This window comes from Chiloscyllium punctatum, chromosome 6 (genome assembly GCF_047496795.1).
Source record: "Chiloscyllium punctatum isolate Juve2018m chromosome 6, sChiPun1.3, whole genome shotgun sequence".
NCBI classification, from domain to species: Eukaryota; Metazoa; Chordata; class Chondrichthyes; order Orectolobiformes; family Hemiscylliidae; genus Chiloscyllium; species Chiloscyllium punctatum.
This window is the reverse complement of record NC_092744.1, coordinates 69886180-69910523: the sequence shown is the minus strand read 5'-3', so window position 1 is coordinate 69910523 and position 24344 is coordinate 69886180.

The window sequence follows — 24344 nt, the reverse complement described above, 5'->3', positions numbered from 1 at the left end:
AGCAAGGCTGCTTTTTTATGCCTGTTCTTGTCCAGCCGCACAACAGGCTTCTAAAAATAGCGTGGGTACTGAATGTTCAGCAGATATCCACTGAGTAGTGAACTGATGTGATAAGATGGACTGTAAATCAGATGTGAGGTATGTCATGGGATAGAGTAGATAATTAATGAGGTGCATTTGGTAAGATTGGGCAAGAAAACTCATTAGGCCTCACAGTGAAAAAATCTCCAAAAAGTTTGGAAATAAGTCACCCAACCAACTTAAGTCTAACAGACTCTGTCTATGTCAATGGACATTTAATTTAACTTTTAGCCTAATGCATGGGTGAGTGTCAATGTATTATCAGATCACTTACACGGGTGAAGACTGAAACGTCACAGCTTATAAAGATGTAAACTACATAATGCACAGTAGCCCAAGAACACACCTGTACTACATTTATAACTCTACTGAGAGACATCATTGTGACAGATTGCAATTCAGGGTTGTCTCAACCTCAGAGATTTTTCAATGGACTACATTCAATATTTTACAAGGATTTAAAGGTGTTTTATGTCATGTGGGTGGTATTATGAGACACTGTGGAGATAATTGGGGAATATGACTAGAGGGTCCATGCACTGTGAATTATCCAAGTAATCTATTTGCTTTTTGGGGACATTACCAACAAGAGTGCAGTATTACCAGACTAGGTAACAAAGACCATGACGGCTTTTCTCACTCTGAAGATGGTTGGTGGGCTCTGAAATTTATTAGGCATGGTAAACCAGCTGGCAAAATTCAGCTTTTTCTCTCTCTGACCCACTGTGATCTCCAGCATTTGTTGTTTTCAGTACAGCTTCCAGCATTTAAAGTAACTTGCTCCTGGCAAAATTCTTGCCTCATTCAGCAACTTTGACTGAACACTTGAGGTAACTCTTCACAAAAGCACAAGAATGGTTCTAGCACTGACATAACAAGGAAGCTTTCCAAAAGACATCCAGACATGGCCTTGCCCACTACAATCCATTCTTTCTAGTTATCACATCGGAGGATGCTTCATCCAAAGGCATGGGCCTGTGATGTTTCAGGAACAACCAATGAGTGTCAGTAATAAGTTTATTATGCATGGAGGGCAATGACAGATATGGAAACAGTTTTAGAGGAAGAGACTTTCTCACTGACAAGAGCATGCAAAAATCTTTCAGACTGTATCTTTGGCCTGAAAGTGTCCAGAGACACAAAACCATTTATCTCCCTATTAAATGAGACAGTCTTCTTATTTCTGCCTCTGATTAAGTTTGGCCAAGACAAAGGCCAGTGGGTTGGCCATGAAGATTGATTTTGAGCATCGACAGCATTTCACCATGTGGACAACTTATTGGTGGTTGATGAAAATCCAGTATTACTGCGGGAAGACATCTTTGATAGAATATACCAAAGGTATTTGAGGATGACCATTCATGGAATCATTCATTATCAAATGGAGGAGGAGAAAATTAATTAGTAAAAAGAAATTAGATCTTGTTGATGAACAATGTGGAGTTATTTATGTTTAACTCCTAACATTAAATCAACATAAACATTTAACATAAAGAACCAGTGAAGCTTTATAAAGCTGTCCAAACTCTTCACAATTTCTTTGTAACTTGAGATTCAGTCTGACCTCACCGGATCGTATAAAACCTATTATAGAGTTGGGTGGGTGGCTCGTGATGCATGTGTTGGTGTCTCACTGCAGTGCCCAACTTCCTGTCTAAATGCATTCGAAATATCTTTCAGTATTTCTTATCAGGGCAGACTTGATACACCCAACATATTTAAAAATACACTTTCTCACCAGGTCTAAAAAAGGCCTGTGAAAACTAAATAGCCATCATTTCCAACCACATTTTTCCTCTGCTCATCACCTTTCTTTCCTAGCTGTATGTGAAATAGAGTCATAGACCCATAGAGATGTATAGCACAGAAACAGACCCTTCGGTCCAACCCATCCATGCCGAACAGATATCCGAATCCAATCAAGTCCCACCTGACAACACCAAGCCCATATCCCTCCGAACCCTTCCTATTCATATACCCATCCAAATGCCTTTTAAATGTTGCAATTGTACCAGCCTTCACCACTTCCTCTGGCAGCTCATTCCATACACGTACCACCCTCTTCGTGAAAAAGTTGCCACTTAGGTCTCTTTTATATCTTTCCCCTCTCACTCTAAACCTATGTCCTCTAGTTCTGGACTCCCCGACCCCAGGTAAAAGACTTTGTCTATTTATCCTATCCATGCCCCTCATAATTTTGTAAACCTCTATAAGGTCACCCCTCAGCCTCCAACGATCCAGTGAAAACAGCCCCAGTCTGTTCAGCCTCTTCTTGTAGCTCAGATCCTCCAACCCTGGAAACATCCTTGTAAATCTCTTCTGAACCCTTTCAAGTTTCACAACATCCTTCCGATAGGAAGGAGAACAGAATTGCACGCAATATTCCAACAGTGGCCTAACAAATGTCCTGTACAGCTGCAACATGACCTCCCAACTCCTGTACTCAATACTCTGACCAATAAAGGAAAGCATATCAAACGCCTTCTTCACTATCCTATCTGCCTGCGACTCCACTTTCAAGGAGCTATGAACCTGCACTCCAAGGTCTCTTTGTTCAGCAATACTCCCTAGGACATTATCATTAAGTGTATAAGTCCTGCTAAGATTTGCTTTCCCAAAATGCAGCACCTCGCATGTTTCGGAATTAAACTCCATCTGCCACTTCTCAGTCCATTGGCCCATCTGCTCCAGATCCTGTTGTAATCTTAGGTAACCCTCTTCGCTGTCCACTACACCTCCAATTTTGGTGCCATCTGCAAACTTACGAACCGTACCTCTTATGCTCGCATCCAAATCATTTATGTAAATTACAAAAGGAGAGGGCTCAGCGCCGATCCTTGTGGCACTCCACTGGTCACAGGCCTCCAGTCTGAAAAACAACCCTCCACCACTACCCTTTGTCTTCTACCTTTGAGCCAGTTCTGTATCCAAATGGTGAGTTCTCCCTGTATTCCATGAGATCTAACCTTGCTAATCAGTCTCCCATGGGGAACCCTGTCGATTGCCTTACTGAAGCCCATATAGTTCACATCTACTGCTCTGCCCTCAGCAATCTTCGTTGTTATTTCTTCAAAAAACTCAATCAAGTTTGTGAGACATGATTTTCCACGTACAAAGCTATGTTGACTATCCCGAATCAGTCCTTGCCTTTCCAAATACATGTACATCCTGTCCCTCAGGATTCCCTCCAACAACTTGCCCGCCACCAAGGTCAGGCTCACCGGTCTATAGTTCCCTGGCTTGTCTTTACCGCCCTCCTTAAACAGTGGCACCACGTTTGCCAACCTCCAGTCTTCCGGCACTCTACCTGTAACTATCGGTAAAACAAATATCTCAGCAAGAGGCTTAGCAATCACTTCTCTAGCTTCCCACAGAGTTCTCGGGTGCACCTGATCAGGTCCTGGGGATTATCCACCTTTAACCGTTTCAAGACATCCAGCACTTCCTCCTCTGCAATCTGGACATTTTGCAAGATGTCACCATCTATTTCCCTACAGTCTTTATCTTCCATATCCTTTTCCACAGTAAATACTGATGCAAAATATTCATCTAGTATCTCCCCCATTTTCTGTGGCTCCACACAAAGGCTGCCTTGCTGATCTTTGAGAGGCCCTATTCTCTCCCTAGTTACCCTTAATATATTTGTGAAAACCCTTTGGATTTTCCTTAATTATATTTGCCAAAGCTATCTCATGTCCCCATTTTGCCCTCCTGATTTCCCTCTTAAGTATACTCCTACTTTCTTTATACTCTTCTAAGGATTCACTCGATCTATCCTGTCTATATCTGACATATGCTTCCTTCTTTTTCTTAACCAAACCCTCAATTTCTTTGTCATACAGCATTTCCTGTACCTAGCAGCCTTCCCTTTCACCCTGACAGGAATATAATTTCTCTGGATTCTTGTTATCTCATTTCTGAAGGCTTCCCATTTTTCAGCTGTCCCTTTACCTGCAAACATCTGCCTCCAATCATCTTTCGAAAGTTCTTGCCTAATACAGTCAAAATTGGCCTTTTTCCAATTTAGAACTTCAACTTTTAGATCTGGTCTAGCCTTTTCCAACACTATTTTAAAACAAATAGAATTATGGTCGCTGGCCCCAAAGTGCTCCCCCACTGACACCTCAGTCACCTGCCCTGCCTTATTTCCCAAGAGTAGGTCAAGTTTTGCGCCTTCTCCAGTAGGTATATCCACATACTGGATCAGAAAATTGTCTTGTACACACTTAAGAAATTCCTCTCCATCTAAACCTTAAAAATTATGGCAGTCCCAGTCGATGTTTGGAAAGTTAAAATCCCCTACTATAACTACCCTATTATTCTTACAGATAGCTGAGATCTCCTGACAAGTTTGTTTCTCAATTTCCCTCTGACTATTGGGGGGTCTATAATACAATCCCAATAAGGTGATCATCCCTTTCTTATTTCTCAGTTCCACCCAAATAACTTCCCTGGATGTATTTCTGGGAATATCCTCCCTCAGCACAGCTGTAATACTAGCCCTTATAAAAATGCCACTTCCCCCCCCCCCCCCACTCTTTTGCCTCCCTTTCTATCCTTCCTGTAGCATTTGTATCCTGGAACATTAAGCTGCCAGTCCTGCCCATCACTGAACCATGTTGCTATAATTGCTGTGATATCCCAGTCCCATGTTCCTAACCATGCCCTGAGTTCATCTGCCTTCCCTGTTTGGCCCCTTGCATTGAAATAAATGCAGTTTAATTTATTAGTCCTACCTTGTCCCTGCCCGACCTGACTGTTTGACTCACTTCTGTTCTCAGCTGTACCCGTCTCAGATCGATCTCTTTCCTCACTATCTCCCTTGGTCCCACCCCCCCACCTTATTAGTTTAAACCCTACCAAGCAGTTCTAGCAAATCTCCCTGTCAGTATATTAGTCCCCTTCCAATTTAGGTGCAATCCATCCTTCTTGTACATGTCACTTCTACCCCAAAAGAGATTCCAATGATGCAATAATGTGAATCCTTCTCCCATGCACCAGCTCCTCAGCCATGCATTCATCTGCTCTATCCTCTTATTCCTGCCCTCACTAGCTCGTAGCTCTGGGAGTAATCCAGATATTACTACCCTTGAGGACCTCCTTTTTAAATTTCTACCTAACTCTCTGTAATCTCCCTTCAGAGTCTCAACCTTTTCCTTTCCAATGTCATTGGTTCCAATGTGGGCAATGACCTCCTGCTGGCCCCTCTCCCCCGTGAGAACATTCTGCACCTTCTCTGAGACGTCCTTGACCCCGGCATCAGGGAAACAACACACCATTCTGCTTTTTCTCTGCTGGCCACAGAAACGTCTGTCTGTACCTCTGACTACAGAATTCCCTAACATAATTGCTCTCTTGGAAGCCGACATACCCCTTGTTGCATTAGAGCCAGTCTCAATACCAGAAATTTGGCTGTTCGTGCTACGTTCCCCTGAGAATCCAGCACCGCCTACATTTTACAAAACAGCATACCTGTTTGGAATGGGTATATTCACAAAAGACTCCTGCCCTAGCTGCCTACCTTTCTTACCCTTCCTGGAGTTAACCCATCTATGTGACTGTATCTGAGACTTTCCCCCCTTTCTATAACTGCCATCCATCACATATTGTTGCTGTTGCAAATTCCGCATCGCTTCTAACTGTCTCTCCAATTGATCCACTCGATCTGATAAGATTCACATCCAACAGCATTTATGGCAGATATAATCCGCAGTAACCCTTAAACTCGCTTTAAACTCTCACATCTGACAAGAAGTACATATCGCTGCAAAGGCCATTTTTGCTCCTTCACAATCTACGGACCCAGAAAATAACACCGTCTTATTCCTCTACAAACACTGCCCCAGGTTAAATTAATAGCTATGGCTTATATTTTAAGTTTAATCAAGAGACTTATCTCCAAAAACATATAATCAAGAAAGAATCCACTGTACTCACTACTGCAGCCTTTCTCTTGGACAGACTTAAAACAACAATTAACTTGTCTGATTCTTTGCTGTGAACTTCGCCCAACAGTTCCTCCAAGATTAGTTGTGAATTTCACTGTTTGTTAATTTTCCCAGATGCACTCTGATGTCCAGCAATACACGGTTTCAAACAGCAAAGGCGGTAACTGTGCAGGTTCTCTCTCTCTCTCTCTCTCTCTCTCTCTCCTGCACTGTCCTCACCATGTGCTTCCTTTGTCTGTTCTTCTCCCTTTTAAAACTGCTGTTGTTTTGACTTTTTTTCCAAAGTTCCAAAACAATGCAACAGCATATAAAACAGTAATTGCTGCTCCTGGAGTTCAAGGAAATCACCTCCAACACCTAAAATACCTCAAAAAAAGGAGTAGCTCTTACAGCCTAAAATTTTTCCCGTCCTCCATCTTGGATTACCCAGAATCATCTTCGACTAAGGAGAGTCAGGCTTTTGAGGTTTCTTGCCACAGCAGTACTCCCACTTAGGATAAAACTTAATGCCCATGTGAGTCAAACTGGGAGGTGTGGCTGTCATTAAATTGCACAGAAAGATATGGGCTGGAGATTCACATCCTTCAGGTTTCTGCCTCTGCTTAAGTCCGGGATGGAAAAGTTCAAGCTCTGCTGCTGTTAAATCAGTTTCCACTAATCTTCTTATCTTCTTGTCACTGGTATTCAGCAGGGATATGTGTGTGAACTTTTACAGTAAAAACACCATGCCAATAAAAGCTAGTTTTCAGCAGACACTTGAATTTAAAACATACGTGGAAAGAATCAGTGTCAATTTCTAGATTAAAAGTAATAACAGTCAGGGCCTTCTCTGAGTGCTATGCTTTCATGTCACCTTTTGCAATGAGTAACTCGACATTCTGTATGCCAGGCTTGTTTATGGGCTTCCAAGGAGTGTCCTCATTCCAAAAGATTTAGCGTCTGACCAAGGGCTTTGGTTTTGGGAAGAGGAGATGTCCTGAATGCCCTCCCATGCCCTGCTGCGAATCTCACCCCCCCCCTCTCCATCTAGCTACACACAACATTGCAAGCGCCACCCTGCCTTCATCCTCCTGCAGTCTGGCTCACCCAGAAATCCTAGGCCTCCTCGCGTCACTCCCACTGGCACTACCCACAATGGTGCCTTCTGATTGGCTGTTGGTTCTCAGGGTCTTTATCCAGAGCAGAGCACACAGTTGGCCACATAAGTGCCTGTTTGATATTATATTCCACCAGCTGGTGGGAGAGATCTCCCTCCTCTCAAACAAATACAGCCCTTAAATTCCACAATCCTCATCCCTAGAAAGGTCACAAATTAGATTATGCTTCAATTTGGGCAGGAAAGACAGAAGGCAGAATTTCATAGGGGATCTGAGCAATGCAGGTGATGGCATGATTTGTGTCAGAACTGCATGAGAAGTCTAGGGAAGCCTGTCTCAACACTGGGAGCATCTCACTCCACCATTTCTGCTTTTGACAAGTCGTGGTGGGGAGATCTTTACTGGGCAGCAACAAAATTGTACATTAAGGGAGAACACCTTTTGTTAAATGCCTAGCTAATGACCCAACCCACCTTATTAATATTCAGCTCCCAATCTTACCAGACATTCCAAACAAGGTCAATGTCGAGAAAACTTGACACAGAACTCGAGCGACTACCTGGAAAACTCAGCTTGTTTGCTCTTCAGGATCTCCATGTTGTACACAAACTAGCCACATCTCAGGGCACCAGACATGAGCACCCCTCATCCATAAACAATGTTATGTGGCATTTGTAATTCCTCATGACTATCATGGCACTTCTACAATACATTGGTAGGGCACTCTGGAAGCACACTCCTGCACTGATGGGTAAAACAGCAAACAGCATTGAAAAGCTTCAACTGGGACAACTTTCATGCAGAGACAGGTACCCAGCTGAAGATCTGGAAATAGGCTGTATCTCAAGGTTGATTGCTTGTTCTCTGAGTGCTTGCTCACTTACAGCCTAATTGCATGTTGGCACCTGTCATGTCTATTAGCATTGTCACACTGGTCAGCAGTTATCAGTCAAGTGCGCATGTGTCTTGCAGTATGCTACATCAATTTCACACCTGCACTATGTGCTAGCACTGTACTCAGCAAACACACTGCATGTACTGTAGGCAGGCAGACACGTCTCAAAGTCTTAGGGGAGTAATCTTCAGGAAAGTCATGGAGGCACGTGTCAATCAGAGTTCCCAGCCTGCTGCAGAAAGGAGCTGAAAATGTGTTGCTGGAAAAGCGCAGCAGGTCAGGCAGCATCCAAGGAACAGGAGAATCAACGTTTCAGGCATAAGTCCTTCTTCAGGAATGCTGAAGAAAGGCTTATGCCTGAAACGTCGATTCTCCTGCTCCTTGGATGCTGCCTGACCTGCTGCGCTTTTCCAGCAACACATTTTCAGCTCTGATCTCCAGTATCTGCAGTCCTCACTTTCTCCTGCTGCAGAAAGGAGACTTGGGAATATATTCCTCAGGATTGACGGCTGCAGGCTGAGGGGGAAATGGGGCATGACAATTGTCAAAAAATTCCCTGAAAAACAGTGACCATGACCTGGTACAATTTAAAATTCAGTTTGAGAGGGAGCAATTTGGGCCAGAAACAGCTGCGCTAAACTTAAATAAGAGTGATTACAAAGGAATGATGGCAAAGGTAGCTGGAGCAGTTCAGGCAAATAGTTTAGTAGCACAGACGTTTAAGGCACAATCACAGATGTAAATGAAGGTGGTTCATAGCTCACAGAAGAGACATTTTCCAGTGAGGAAAAAGAATTCTAAAAAGGAATAAGCCAATGATTGTTAACTAGAGGAGTTCAGGATAGCATCAGTTGAAAGAAAAATAACCATACAAAGTTCAGTGGTACAATGGAGGATTTAGAAAAGTTTTTAAAAATAACAGAAAATAACCAAAAAAAAGTAATAGAAAAAGAAAATCTTTGAAAATATACTTGCAAGTAATACCAAGACAGACAGCAAGCATTTTTTTTAAATACATCAAAAGGAAAAGAGAACAAAGTTAACATAGGCTCCTTAGAGAATGAGGCTAGGAAACAAAAATTAGGATACTGAAAGCAGCAGTGGAGTTGAATAAATACTTTGTACTTCACAGCAGAAAACATGATTAGCATTCCAAAAATGCTAATTTATCAAGAGGCAAAAGGAAAAGAGCAAAACAAATCACAATAATTATCACTAGAAAAAATGTTCTCGGAAAACTAACGGATGAAAGACTAATAAGTCCCCTGGAGATGATAGAATGCATTCTTGTGTATTCAAGGAAGTCGCCCCATAGATAGTGGTTGCATTGATAATGCTGCTCCTTCGCCTATGTCAAAAGTATAAAAACCATTCTCCAACCCCTTTCAATTCTGAAGAACAGTCAAATCGGTCTTAAAATTCTAACTCTGTTTCTGTCTCCATAGATACCACCAGACTTACTGAGTTTCTTCAGCCTTATTTGTGATTGCTTCAGATTTCCAGCATCCACAATATTTTGTTTTTACTTGGGTAGACAGATTAAGATGTTCAGGGCTTTACTTTCATGCAAGTGTGTTTTCAGGTAAGGATTCTGCCTTTGACCGTGAGAAATTGTAAGTATATTCCAGCACCCAAAGTAGAGTTCAATGTTAGATTAAAAACAAGAAAAATATGCAGGCTTTGAAATACGACCAAGTACTTTACAGCCAATGATATACTGATTGAAGTGTCATCATTAATATATATTTTGTGCACAGCAAAGTTCCTCTAACAACAATGATATAAATTAATGGATCTTCTGGTTTTCTTTCATGGTCAGGAGATCAGAAGAACTCCCCTGCTATTCTCCATTGCCACGGGATCTTTTGCATCACATGAAAGAAAAAGCACAACCTTGATTTAACCTTTGAACTGCAGAATGGTACTTCTGATAATGTAGCAAGCCCTCAGCTCTTCACAGAATTGCCAGGCTAGACTATACACTTGTGTCTCGGTAATGGGTTTGAAATCGTATCTTCCGACTCCACAGCCAGAATACTATTTATTACCTAAAACACTGCTTTGAAAACCATAACATTTTGAGTATAAATCCAGATAATAATTACTCACATAGCTATGTAACAGAACCTTTGCTACCTTTATACAATTCCTACATTTTGATAATGTTGCTATCTGAAGATTATAAATTAAGCTTCAATGAAATTAAATTAAATAGGTAGTGTGGTGGCACAGTGGTTAGCACTGATGTCTCACAGCGCCAGGGACCTGGGCTCAATTCCCACCTCAGGCAACTGTGTGGAGTTTGCATATTCTCCCCGTGTCTGCGTGGGTTTGCTCCGGTTTCCTCCCACAATCCAAAGATGTGCAGGTTAGGTGAATTGGCCATGCTAAATTGCCTGTAGTGTTAGGAGCATTAGTCAGGGGTGAATGTAGAGGAATGGGTCTGGGTGGGGTTGCTCTTTGGAGGCTTGGTGTGGACTTGTTGGGCCGAAGGGCCTGTTTCCACACTATTGGGAATCTAATCTAAATGCAGGAGTGAATAATATTTTGAACTTCCAGGATAGAGAGAAATAGTAAGATCTAACACTCTAGAAAATAGGATTTGTAAAATAATATTGTTGGAAAATCGGAGCAGGCCTTCCAGACCTTTGACACTGTCCATTATTTAACTAACCTTGCTTGATCTATATCTTAACTCCATTCACCTGTATCTAGGCTTTATTCTTTCCTACCTATTGATGTCAGCCTTGAACATTTCGTTTTACCTCTCATGCATATTCTTTTTGGGGAGTTTACTCCAGAAATGCATGATGCTTTAGGTGGAAAGGTATTCCTGACCTTACTGATCTGCTGTTTTATTTCTGCTTACTCTGGATTACAGCAACAGACAGAATAATTTCTCTGTACTATTCAATCAAATTATTTGTGCATTCTGGGGTAATGGCTGTTAATTATCTATTCATTTCGACACTTAATTGTATCTATGTAGTGGACATTAACCTGTTATTAAAAAGGTAGGAGCATAGAACTAGAGGGCATGGGTTTAAGGTGAGAGGGGAGAGATTTAAAAGGGACCTAAGGGGCAACTTTTTCACACAGAGGTGGTATGTGTATGGAATGAACTGCAGAAGGAAGTGGTGGAGGCTGGTGCAACTACAACATTTAAAAGGCTGGATGTGTATATGAACAGGTAGGGTTCGGAGGGATATGAACCAAGTGCTGGCAAATGGGACTAGATTAATTTAGATATCTGGTTGCATGGACGAGTTGGACTGAAGGGTCTGTATCCATGGTGTACATCTCTATGACTCTATACTCAAATAGAGATTAATGTTATGGAGATACATTAAATGCAGTGTGTGTCTTGTAAATAAAAACTGCTCAGTATAGATGGGGCCCCAGCTTTTATTTGTTGCAGTTGTGTTCCAACCATGTCCAGTGGAATATGAGCATTTACCTCATGAGAGCTGGCATTGAGAGGTTGTGCGACTCTACTATGGTTATGGTGCTCAATTGAGACTGACAGCAACATTTAGTTCTGGCCACTGGTCCTTGGGAGAACTACATTAGCACTAAAGGAGGTGAAGTGCAGTGCAGATTCATTAAATAGTTCATGCCTAACTGGATTATATTTCCATGGAAGAAACTTGAATTCTCTTAGCTGTGGAAAACAAAGAGGTGACCAAAATGAAATATTTAATATTATTCTCTTCAAGAGGATTTGGAAGGGTCGATCGAGAGAAAACATTTCCTTGGCAGCTAAGACATTACCTTAAAACTAGAACTGGATTATTTGGAGCAATGTGAGGAAGCATGTTTTTAAATTATTTATCACTGGCAAGGCCAACATTTGTCACTTTAATTACTAATTACTCCAGAAAGGTAATGGTGAATTATCTCACTTAATAAGTATGTGGAAATATGCAACTCCTAAAGAATATGGAACTAAGTGGAAATGAAATACAGATCAGCTAATATTGAATTGAAGGACTAAACTACCTTTCCTATTCATGTTGCTGTAGAATCCTACCCTTGTTTTAAACCCAAGCTCCATTCATACAAACTTATTATGCCAACTATCAGGGTTTGTCTATTCCCATGCCATATAGTTCTGAGTATTTATGAAGGCTTGTATTCTAAGAACTCTACACATTACCGTTTCTTTTTCTCCATGTGTTATATTTTGGCCTTTGATGAACTAACAATCAATTTTCAATACTGTGATATATCAAGTTAAAAATCACACAACACCAGGTTATAGTCCAACAGGTTTAATTGGAAGCACACTAGCTTTCGGAGCGATGCTCCTTCAGCAGGTGATTGTGGAGAGCTCGATCATAACACAGAATTTATAGCAAAAATTTGCAGTGTGATGTAACTGAAGTTATACATTGAAGAATTGATTGTCTGTTAAGCCTTTCATCTGTTAGAATACAGTGATAGTTTCACTTCTTTCATGGGTAAATCACAAAACCCTTTTTTTAAAGTTGCATTCTCGGGTTAGCTGTTAACAATAGTGATAGCTAGACAATATGTTGAAGGTGTTAGCCCCCTGTGTTCTCTGTCTATGACCTGATGTTTAGATTGATTCTAATCTAAAAAGTGAGATAACAGAGTTTTACATAAATTCATGCAGTTTTTGAGCTCAGAGTTCTACATGAATGTATGTAGTTTTTGAGCAAAGTGAAATATAACTCTGCAAGTACAAAAGAATTCACCACACAAAATATATGTGTGAATGTCTGTGTAGTATTCTGGCTATGGAGTCAGAAGATACGATTTCAAACCCATTACCGAGACACAAGTGCATAGTCTAGCCTGGCAATTCTGTGAAGAGCTGAGGGCTTGCTACATTATCAGAAATACCATTCTGCAATTCAAACCCATTACACTACACACACACACACACAAACACACACACACACACAGATATTCCTACACACACACACTCTCACATACACACGGACACAGGTACACACAGACGCGCACACAGACACCCACACACACCCTTATAGACACACACACTCCCACACATGCATCCCCTCACAGACTTAAGACAATCTGCACTCACTACACACACACACACATATACACACACACACACACACACACACACACTTTCTCACACTCACAACCCCCACCCCAGACAGACACATACACAGACAGACAAAGACCCACATGCACACATATATTTTGTGCGGTGAATTTTTTTGTACTTGCAGAGTTACATTTCACTTTGCTCAAAAACTGCATACATTCATGTAGAACTCTGAGCTCAAAAACTGCATAAATTTATGTAAAACTCTGTTATCTCACTTTTTAGATTAGAATCAATCTAAACATCAGGTCATAGACAGAGAACACAGGGGGCTAACACCTTCAACATATTGTCTAGCTATCACCATTGTTAACAGTTAACCCGAGAATGCAACTTTAAAAAAAGGGTTTTGTGATTTACACATGAAAGAAGTGAAACTATCACTGTATTCTAACAGATGAAAGGCTTAACAGACAATCAATTCTTCAATGTATAATTTCAGTTACATCACACTGTAAATTTTTGCTATAAATTCTGTGTTACGATCGAGCCCTCCACAATCACCTGCTGAAGGAGTGTCACTCCGAAAGCTCGTGTGCTTCCAATTAAACCTGTTGGACTATAACCTGGTGTTGTGTGATTTTTAACTTTGTACACCCCAGTCCAACACAGGCATCTCTGAATCGTGATATATCAAAGATGCTTCTTTTTCAGACCACTTAAAGCTGATGTTTGCTAACTGAAAAGACTGACTGAAAAAAATCATATTCTGTTCAAAAGTGGCACCAAACAATCAATTCAGCTCTTGCTTGGATTTTGTTGTTTCTCAATACCTGCACCATCAGCCTTAGAGGTTCAGACATTTTTTTCCTGTTGTGCGTTCTGTTGTTAATATTGTGTTGTAAGGTTGCAGAGCACTGACAGCAACTCAGCAACAGAGGGCAGCAATTTTCATTACTCACTGCCTCAGTAGTGTGGTGGTAGCTACAGTGAAAAAAAAACTTCAGCAGATGAAGCAATTAGAATTCTAACTAAACACACACAGTGGGGAACTCAGAGGGAATTTTTCCACATCTAAGTAGCTGGGTGTATTTCATTTCATCCAGAGTTTAGGTTGCTGTAGCCACACACACACTTACAAGAATGTTGTTGGCTGGAGCAATAGTAGAGGCTGTACATGACTATCACATGACTGAGCATGACTCACTTCCAGTCTTACTATCTTTCATTGGTGAATGTATAGGTAGAATTAACAGCTTGAGACTCAACCTGTTTGGCCACATTATGAATGAATGTTCCAAAGCCAATAAGTCCTAGGTTGGCCCTCAAGCTTGGTTCTGGATCAGAGATAATACAGCTTCCCACTGCACCACAACAACAGCTGAGCAATGTATGCAATAACGGATCAACCCTAAACCACTAGACATCACAAGGACACTCGATGTTTTGTGGCTAATGGCTGGTTTGTTTGTGGTTTTTGAACAATTCCGCTGCTCTGAGATTGACACAGGAAAATCAGGAGGTCCATCGGTGACGATGTCAGAAAAGGTGAGTTCCTGGTCTGAACCTGCAGGATAAGGCAGATCTTGCCCCAAGGTCCTGTTCAGATAAAGGAGATTCAAGAAGGATTTTAAGGAAGGAGGTCGAAAGCTTTAAAAACTGAATATCAGAGACTAAGTCTCAGGGATCTGATGGAGACCAGTATTGGTGGTGGATAAAGTAGACGACAATGCAAAGGCCAAAATTCAAGGAAGTAGAACTCCTAGTCAGAAGACAATTTGTAGGTAGGACAGGACAAGACCACGCAGAGATTTGAAGGATGAAATTTGAATCAGTGGATTGGCATCATGCATGAGTCAGTGAGCAATTTCAATTCATTGTGATAGAGAACACTCAAAACAGAGTTTCTGAAAAATTTGAGTTAATGCAGAATGGCGATGTTCTGCAAGGAGAAGGTTGGATTGGTTGAGAATTGATTTAGCAATGGGGTCCACAAGGGTTTCAGTAGTGTTGTGAAAGGGCTTTGGGGTCCTAGAATAATCTTGGAATGATATTATAGAGAAGCTTGTTATTGGACGTAAAAAATCACAGGCTGAGTGGAGTTAAGCCAGATGGATGACTGACAACTAGCCATGTGCATGTTAGAAACATATGCAGAGCAGTATATGGAGTAGATGGCCTAATATTGCACAGAAAAATTAATTGAATAGTCTTTGAAAAATGTAACAGTATGATTAGACCCTGGTGCATCTCTGAATACTATGTATTGTTATATTCTTTAATATAATACTTAGTCTTAATACACAATAAAAGTGTTACAAAGAAGCACAATCCTGAAGACAGTTCTTGACCAAGTCTTCTTCTCTATCCTAGTAATCTGGAACCTAAACTTGTGGATGTGGGCATAAACCACAGAACAAAGTAGTAATCGTGAGTCGGCAGCAGGGAACAGAGTAGACTTGGATGTTAAGCCCTATCGACGAGAGATATTATGAGGTCTGAAGCAGAGTTCAAGACGCCAAGATTACAAAAAGCGCAATTAAGCCAGACACTTTGTCTGAGAAGAGCAATTGCATCAGTGATGGACATTGGCAATTTGTAAAACAACTGGATAATCCACTTGCCCTTTTTTATCTTTAAAGCTGTGAATAGTTTTTGTCCCTTATCTAAGGAAAGATATATTACCATTGGAGACAGTCCAGATCTTAGGCTTATCCTGGCTATGGAAAGATTGTATTATGAAGACCCCTTCTGTATGTTGGTCTTGTAGTTATTAGAGTTTAGAAGACTGAGAGAGACCTTACTGAAACATAGAACATTCTTTGGAGGCTTGACAGGTAGATGCATAAAGGTTACGTCTTCTTGTTGGAAAGTCAAGAACCAGAGGGCATAATCTCCAAGTAAGGAGTGGTGCATTTAAAACAGAGTTGAGGAGGGAATTTATTCTCTCAGAGGAAAAGGAACCTATGGAATTCTTTACTACAGAGAGCTGTCAAAGGTGGATCATTAAGGGAATTCAAGGCTGAGTTAGTCCAATTTTTAATCAATGAGGGAATCAATGAGGGTTAAGTGGATAAGAAGTTGAGGATAATCATGTCAGCATGATGCTGTAGGATGTCAGATTACGCTTATAGAATCATAGAGTCATAGAGATGTACAGCACGGAAACAGACCCTTCAGTCCAACTCATCCATGCTGACCAGATATCCTAACCTAATCTAATCCCATATGCCAGCACTTGGCCCATATCCCTCAATAGTTAGCACTGCTGCCTCACAGCGCCAGGGACCCAGGTTCGATTCCAGCCTTGGGTGACTATCTGTGTGGAGTTTGCATATTCTCCCCGTGTCTGCGTGGGATTCCTTCAGGAGCTCTGGTTTCCTGCCAAGGTCGAAAGATGAACAGGTTAGGTGAATTGGCCATAGGAAATTGCCCATTGTGTTCAGGGATGTGTAGGTTAGGTGCATTAGTGAGGTAAATGTCGAGTAACAGGGTAGGGGAATGGGTCTGGGTAGGTTACCCTTCGGAGGGTCAGTGTGGACTTGTTGGGCTGAATGGCCTGTTTCCACACTGTAGGGATTCTATGAATCTATAAATGTATAATCTTAGGATTATGTCACAGAGAAGCTCCTTACTGGGTGTAAAAATCACCTATTCATATATCCATCCAGATGCCTTTTAAATGTTATAATTGTACCAGCCTCCACCACTTCCTCTGGCAGCTCATTCCATACACACACCATCCACTGTGTGAAAAAAGTTGCCTCTTAGGTCCCTTTTAAATTTTTCTCCTCTCACCCTAAAAATTTGTCCTCTAGTTCTGGACTTGCCCAACCCAGGGAAAAGACCTTGTCTATTCATGCCCCTCATGATTTTATAAACCTCTATAAGGTCACCCCTCAGCCTCTGACACTCCAGGGAAAACAACCCCAGCCTATTCAGCCTCTCCCTACACCACAAATCCTCCAACACTGGCATCATACTTGTAAATCTTTTCTGAACCCTTCCAAGTTTCACATCATCCTACCTGTAGGATAGAGACCAGAATTGCACGCGACATCCCAAAGGTGGCCTAACTAATGTCCTGTATAGCCACAACCTGACCTCCCAATGCCTATACTCGATGCCCTGTCCAATAATGGAAAGAATTCTAAACACCTTCTTCACTATCCTATCTACCTGCACTTTCAAGGAACAATAACCTGCACTCCAAGGCTTCTTTGTTCATCAACACTCCCCAGGAGCTTACCATTAATTGTATAAATCCTGCTCGGAATTGCCTTTCCAAAATGCAGCACCTCACATTTGTCTAAATTAAACTCCATTTGCCATTTCTCAGCCCATTGGCCCATCTGATCAAGATCCCATTATACTCTGAGGTAATCTTCTTCACTGTCCACTACACCTCCAATTTTGGTGTCATTTGCAAATCTACTAACTATACCTCCTATGTTTATATGCTAATAATTTATATAAATGACCAAAAGCAGTGAACCCAACACCAATCCTTGTGGCACACCACTGCTCAGAGGCCTCCAGTCTGAAAAGCAACCTTCCACCACCACCCTCTATCTTCTATTGAATAACTTACTTCTGCTCCTATGTGTTATGGCCTTGCAAAAATAGACCTCAGTGTTACTGTGAACATCAAGCATAGGTAGTTGTAAGACAGGTGCACAGAGATCATTAGTCAAAGAAAGTACAGGAACAAAACTAGAGTTTTATAAACCTGTGGATTATAAAGCTGTGACAAGTATGGAGGTCCACAGTTTGAGATCGAGCAAGCAAATTATTCTGTGCAAGAGATTGTCAATTTGTAACAATTACTTCTGCTCAATAAAACTGTTGAGAAGAACAGCATTTGAGATGGCCTGTTTGCAAAAATAAGGTTAAAGTTGGAGGAGCTGGATATGGTGGTATTTAGGTAGATAAGAAAGGAGTGACACATCTAATAACCAATGTTTTTTTTATCGCCTGCCCACACATGACAACATAGAAAAAAACACTAAATTATTAAGTTACAAAGATGACTCTGAAAGCATTGCCAGCCAGCACTGACACTCTGGCACCCCATAAGAAACACCACAGTAATTACAGTTGTCAATCTGGTTTACTGACATTGGGATTGTGTACTGCTGTCCCAGCAGCAGGATAATTAATGGTTTGGGTTGCCAGTTCTGAAAATTCAAAATTAAATCACCTCCAGAGTGTGAGGACCTCATCTCAAGTAAACCCACAATTGCATTTTAGTCAATAAGAATGGAGAGGGCAAACCAACCCACAGCGTGTTTGGTTACATTGGGTACAGCAGTTCAGATAATTCAAGCATATGATGTGGTTTGGACGGAGTGCACTCTGAATTAATCTCAGCTCTGCAACAGCAACATGTGCACCCAGCTCTGGCAGGCTTTGGAGAAAACTGTAGGAAATTTGGGGACAGCCTTAGGAAAAGGACGTGGGCTACCTACGCCAGAGGTTCATCCACAAATGTGCGTACCTAAATAGAGGCAATCCAGGTACACAGGGTTGCACTGAATGGAAAACATGTGCGCCCGAACATAACATATTAAAACAAACTATTATTAGGAATGTCCAAGAGATACTGAAAAATAAACCTTACCCTTCTTAGCTATGGAAATATTTGCTCCTTTTAAAATTTTGGGCCAACTTTTTTTTAGTTTAAAAGGAGCTACTCTCCAAGGCCTGGTTGTGTGGGTCACTGAATGGTGCAGAGGAAAGATGGGAACTCGAGTGATTTCATGAAGGTTGCTTCCCGCAATCAATATTATTTGCAGCAAATAAGACATTAAAGATGTAGACAACAGCATTGTCACTCAAAATATAAGTTCTCCTGCTGCTTACAGTGCAGCAGCTGTTGTCCAGAAATATTGGGACTACTGCCTAACCACCACCAATATGACTAAAGTCTATGCACACTACTTAGGTCATGTAGTCTATACATATTTAGGAGCTCCTATGTGGGAAACACAAGGTTGACAGTAGGTACAATCACAGGCCAATTATTTTGTGTGACATGAACAATTATTGATTACCAGTAACAAGGCTTATAGGACTGAAGAAAAAATGGTTACTTTTATGAACAAATAATTTCTGAACAAATACTAAACTAAGTATGCAAGTGTTGTAGTTCTACCAGGGTTGATTGCACTGGCACGTTCCAGACTAATCCCTACCTGAGTTACCAAGGACAATGGGAAGGCATCTATGGCTGAATTTTACTAGAAATCAGCTGTGTCAATTTTATTAAGACTCGCGGAGGAGCTGTGAAACAACTCTTTTGTACCAGCAAGAAAGAAAACAATTGCAAGGACTCAGTATTTCTTAGACTACGCCCATGGATTTGAAAAGGTTTTAAGTGCTATTTGGTTTTCACCTTGTTTGCAACAATACATTTCAGGAGGTTGGCAAATCCTATTGTTAAATATAAAGTCAAAATAAATCTTGCTCCTATTCAGTGGTTAGCATATGTTGCTCAAATTAGCCAGTTTCTCAAATTAAACGCAAGTGGGCTGATATATTTAAATTAGTCACGAGAGGCCGTGGATTGCATGCTGGCTTCCAAATGCATTCATATTTTTGCCAGTCAGCTCCCTGACCTTCACTCAAACTCTCGTAATACTCCAGGTTAGAGTTTCTGTAAATGATTCAGAACATGAAACGTTAGCATCTCTCACAATTCAAACTGATTTGTTAGCTTAATGTTCAGATTGCGATTAATGTGAAAGCTATCATCACAGATTGAATTCACTTAGTTTGATTATTTATCTTCTGTATCTTAACAACAAAGATGAAACATTATTTATTTTAAATGCAGAAATCATTAAAAGGTTTGTTTAAAAGGATTCAGAAAAGGATTCACAACACTTCATTTGAAGTATCATTATGTTAAATATGGTATTGCTGTTAACTGCTGATTCATCCTGAATCTGTGTAAATATATTTCAATACTAAATCCACTTTGTAATTTCTGTCTGAATTACACTGACTGAGATTGTGGAGTTTTGTTTATTAAAGAGATCAGGAATGTCTGGTGGGAATTTAGTGCAGCATCTCATGTGTGAGAAACAAATGCAAACCTTACCACTGAGACATGCCGTACCTATTCATTCATTACATACCCTACAGTTTACATTTCAGCTCAAATAATACAAATTTTACTGCAATTTGCTATGAATATGAACAAGTAAATTGGAACAGTCACTGAACCAAATGCATCGCTTCCTTTGAAGTTGCCTAGTTATCTGTTTTTGGATAAATGCAATAATAATTTGTTAAAATTGCAATCCATGAATTTCATACAGCCAAATTAACAAACAGGTTAATAACATGGCACATCTTAAGTTTCTATGATTCGGTGTAGCAAAGAGAAAGTTTATGAAGTTTTATCATTTTGCTGGGGAAGTATTTTCTATCCACATTAAAATTATGTTGTAAGTATGCATTGTCACCCAAAACCTCATCCAGATATCCTAGATTAGTACCAAAACCACTAACTTAGAAATTGTGGAAAATAATATATTTGATATCAACAGGAAATCCCAGGGGATCTATGAACAATTAAAAGTATTAGGCCCGATGTGCTGGAATCTCCATGCAAGTTATGACAACAAAACAGCTACTCATAAACTAATTTAGATGCATAATTAAGTTCAGTTAACTCCTTTAATGAAAATGTATTTATTTGCTTTATCTAGGTTACTAAGATACAATCTTGTAATCGGTATATTAGTGGGTAAGAGTAATGTATGCAGTAGTCAGTAGAATACTAGCTAGTTACAATGTGCATCTTGATGCCTAGAAATGGTGAATCCCACAAAGTCAACAGATCCTATGCTTTTGTATTAATTGATATGATAAAAAATTCACAATGGTTCCAGACCACTGGGAATAATTAGGTCACCAATTAATAACAATCCCTGGAATTTAGTAAAGCACGGTAATTCAAGGGTTATGGTTTTTATCTATCAACCTTGGGTTGCAGGTTCTTGCATGTTCTGAGACTGAAATAAAAAAAACTAAATAATAAAAAGTAATTGTAACAAAAAGTCAGGCTAAAAGGCTATTTACTTCAATCCATGCATTTGTAACAGTATAAATTAATTGATAGTCTAAATAGAAATTAGTAAACATAACTTGATAGCTCTTCCAGAGATGTGGTTGCAAGGTGAACAAGATTGGGAACACAATATTCAAGGGTATTCAATGTTCTGGAAGTATAGGCAAAATGGAAAAGGAGGTGGAGTAGATTTCTTTAATAAAGAAACATATCAGTGCTGTGGTGAATAAGGTTATGGGTGCAGTAGATCATGATGGGTGGGTGGAAATAAGGAACAGCAGGAATAATGTCAGAGGAGGATGTCTTCTGCAGGCCCTCAAGGAGTTTCCTCACTGTAAGGCAAAGTATAAACCAAAAATAATGGAGGTGTGTAAAAAATGACAGCATGATTGTCATGGGTGATTTTAATCTGCTTTTTGACTGGATAGATCCGATTGGCAAGGATGATGAGGAAGACAAATTTGTCAAGTGCATCAGGGATTACTTCTTTGACCAATACATTGCAGGATCTGTTTTAGATCCAGTAATATGTAATGACATAATCTAAATAACAAATCTTTTGGTATAGGGGTACAGATCACCACAAGATAGAATTTCAAATTCAGTTTGAGGGTGAAAATCTCGGGTGTCCTCAGCTTAAGTAAGGACAATTACAGGGATATGACAAAAAGGAGTTTGCTAAAGCAGGCTGAGAAAATAGACTGAGATAAAGGTCAGGAGGTGAGCAGAGGCAAACAGTTCAGTGTTCATTTCATAATGGTGAAAGTGAGGACTACAGATGTTGGAGATTAGAATCGAGAGTGTGGTGCGGGAAAAACACAACAGGTCAGGCAGCATCCGAGTAGCAGGAGAGTCAACGTTTCAGGCAAAGGTCCTTCATCAAGACATTTCGTAATGCTCAGTCAACCTTTATTCCAGTAAAAATGGTTTGATGAGAAGGATGAACCATCCATAGTTAACAAAGGCAGTCAAGGAGAATAGCAAATCTTTGTAACAGTCCATATAATGATGAACAAAGTTGGCTAAAGGCAGACAGATCACCAGGACCTGATGACCTGCATCCAAGGCTTTTGAAGGAAATGGATGGAGAGATAGTGGAGATGTTAGTGGAGACATTCAGAACTCACTGGATTCTGGGTAAGTTCTAGGAGATTCAAAATCTGCTAATGTGTCTCCTCTGTTCAACAAGCAAAGGGGACAGGAAGCGGGAAGCTTTAGGCCAGTTAACCCAGTATCTGTTTTTGGATAAATGCAATAATTCATTATTAAAGAAGAAATAGCAGAACATTTAGAAAAACTTCAAACAGAGTCAACATGGTTTTGTGAAAGGCAAATCATGTTTGACAGATTTGCCACAGTTTTTTTTTTCACAAGTAGAACAAGCAGAGTTGACAAAGGGGAACTGGTAGATGTAATGTAATTGGATTTTCAGAAGATGTCCAATAAGATGCCACATAAAGTAGCATTGCACAAGATTGAAGCTCACCATATTAGGGGTAATGTATTTGCATGGATTGAGAATTGATTAACACACAGACAATGGAAAGGTACAACTAAGAGTGCCTCAAAGATCAATCCTGGGGCTTCAATTATTTACTATTTGTATTAATGGCTTGGAGGAGGGGAAAAAAGTTCACATATCCATTTTTGCTGATATATAAATAGATGAAAGTGCATGTTGTGATGAGGGCATAATTAAACTGCGATAGGGTCTACATAGGTTGAATGGTCAAAAACCTTGGGAGAGTTGTGTAGGAAATTATGAGGTCATGCATTTTAGTAGAATGAATCAAAAAGCAGACTATCATTTATATGGAGAGAGACTCCAAAGAGTGCAACAAAGAGGAATCTAGAAGTTCTTGTGCGTGAAACATAAAGGGTTAGTATGCAGGTGCAGCAAGTAATTATGGTAGCAAAGGGAATTTTAGCTTTCATTACTAGTTTTGGAGTTTAAAAAAGGGGAAATCATGTTACAGTTGGACAAGGTGTTGGTGAGGATACATCTGGAATACTGTGTACAGTTTTGGTCTCTGTATTTAAGAAAGAATAGCCTGGTTTGGGAGCTAAGTCAAAAGAGACTCACTAGATCCCAGAGTGAGCGAGTTACTATATAAACAATAGCAACACAGGTTAGGCCTTCATACATTAGACTTTGCAAGAATGAGGGGTGATCCTATAGAAACAAATAAAATTCTGAGGGGACTTGACAAGGTAGATGTTGAGGAGACGTTTCCACTAATGGGAGAATCTTGAACTGGAACACCTAGTTACAGAATAAAAGACCCTTTTTTTAAAATTCACTCATGGGACGTCGGTGTCACTGGCTGGCCAGCATTTTATTGCACATCCCTAATGGCCCTTGAGAAGGTGATGGTGAGCTGCTTTCTGGACAATATTCTATTCTATTCTATTAGCAATACGAAGGTGGATTCATAAGAAAGAGGAGCAATTGCTTCACCATTCAGTTAGATCATAGCTGATCTAATTGCGGGTTTCAACTCCACTTTCTCCTTCCATAACCTTCATGGTCCTTCATAACCCTTGACTCCCTTCTGGATCTAAAACTTTCTAACTTAGCCTTGAATACATTTAATGATCCAGCCTCTTTGCTCTTGATGGAAGAGAATTAGAAACAATGAAGGCCTTTTAAGGGAAGAAAATTGTGCTCATCTCTGTCTTACACAATCCTCGGTTTTGAAATTTTCCTCCTTATTCTGGATTTCCATGAGGGAACACATTATCTCAGCAACAACCCTGTCAAGCACACACAGAACTTTATACATTTTAGCAAGATCAGATGCTTATTAATTCCAATACGCATCGGCACTAGTCACTCAACGTCTCAGCAGAAGACAATCCTTTCATCACAGGAATCGATGTGCTCTGAACTGCCTCCAATGTAATTTTTTTTTGTCCTTCATTAAGGAGACCAAAAGTGCACACAATCCTCGAGCACATAGTCTCACCTATGCCCTGCAGCGTTATAGTGAGATTTTCACTATTTGTATCTCCATTCTCCATCCAATAAAGGCTAATATTTCAGTTGCATTCTTAATTACTAGCCATGCATTCACACTGACTTTGTGTGACTCATTTACAAGGAGGCATCAGATCCCTCTGTAGTGCAGCATTCTGCAGTCTCTAATCACTAAAAGAAGTTGTTTTGTGATTCTTTCTGCCAAAGTAGACAACTTCACATTTTGCACTA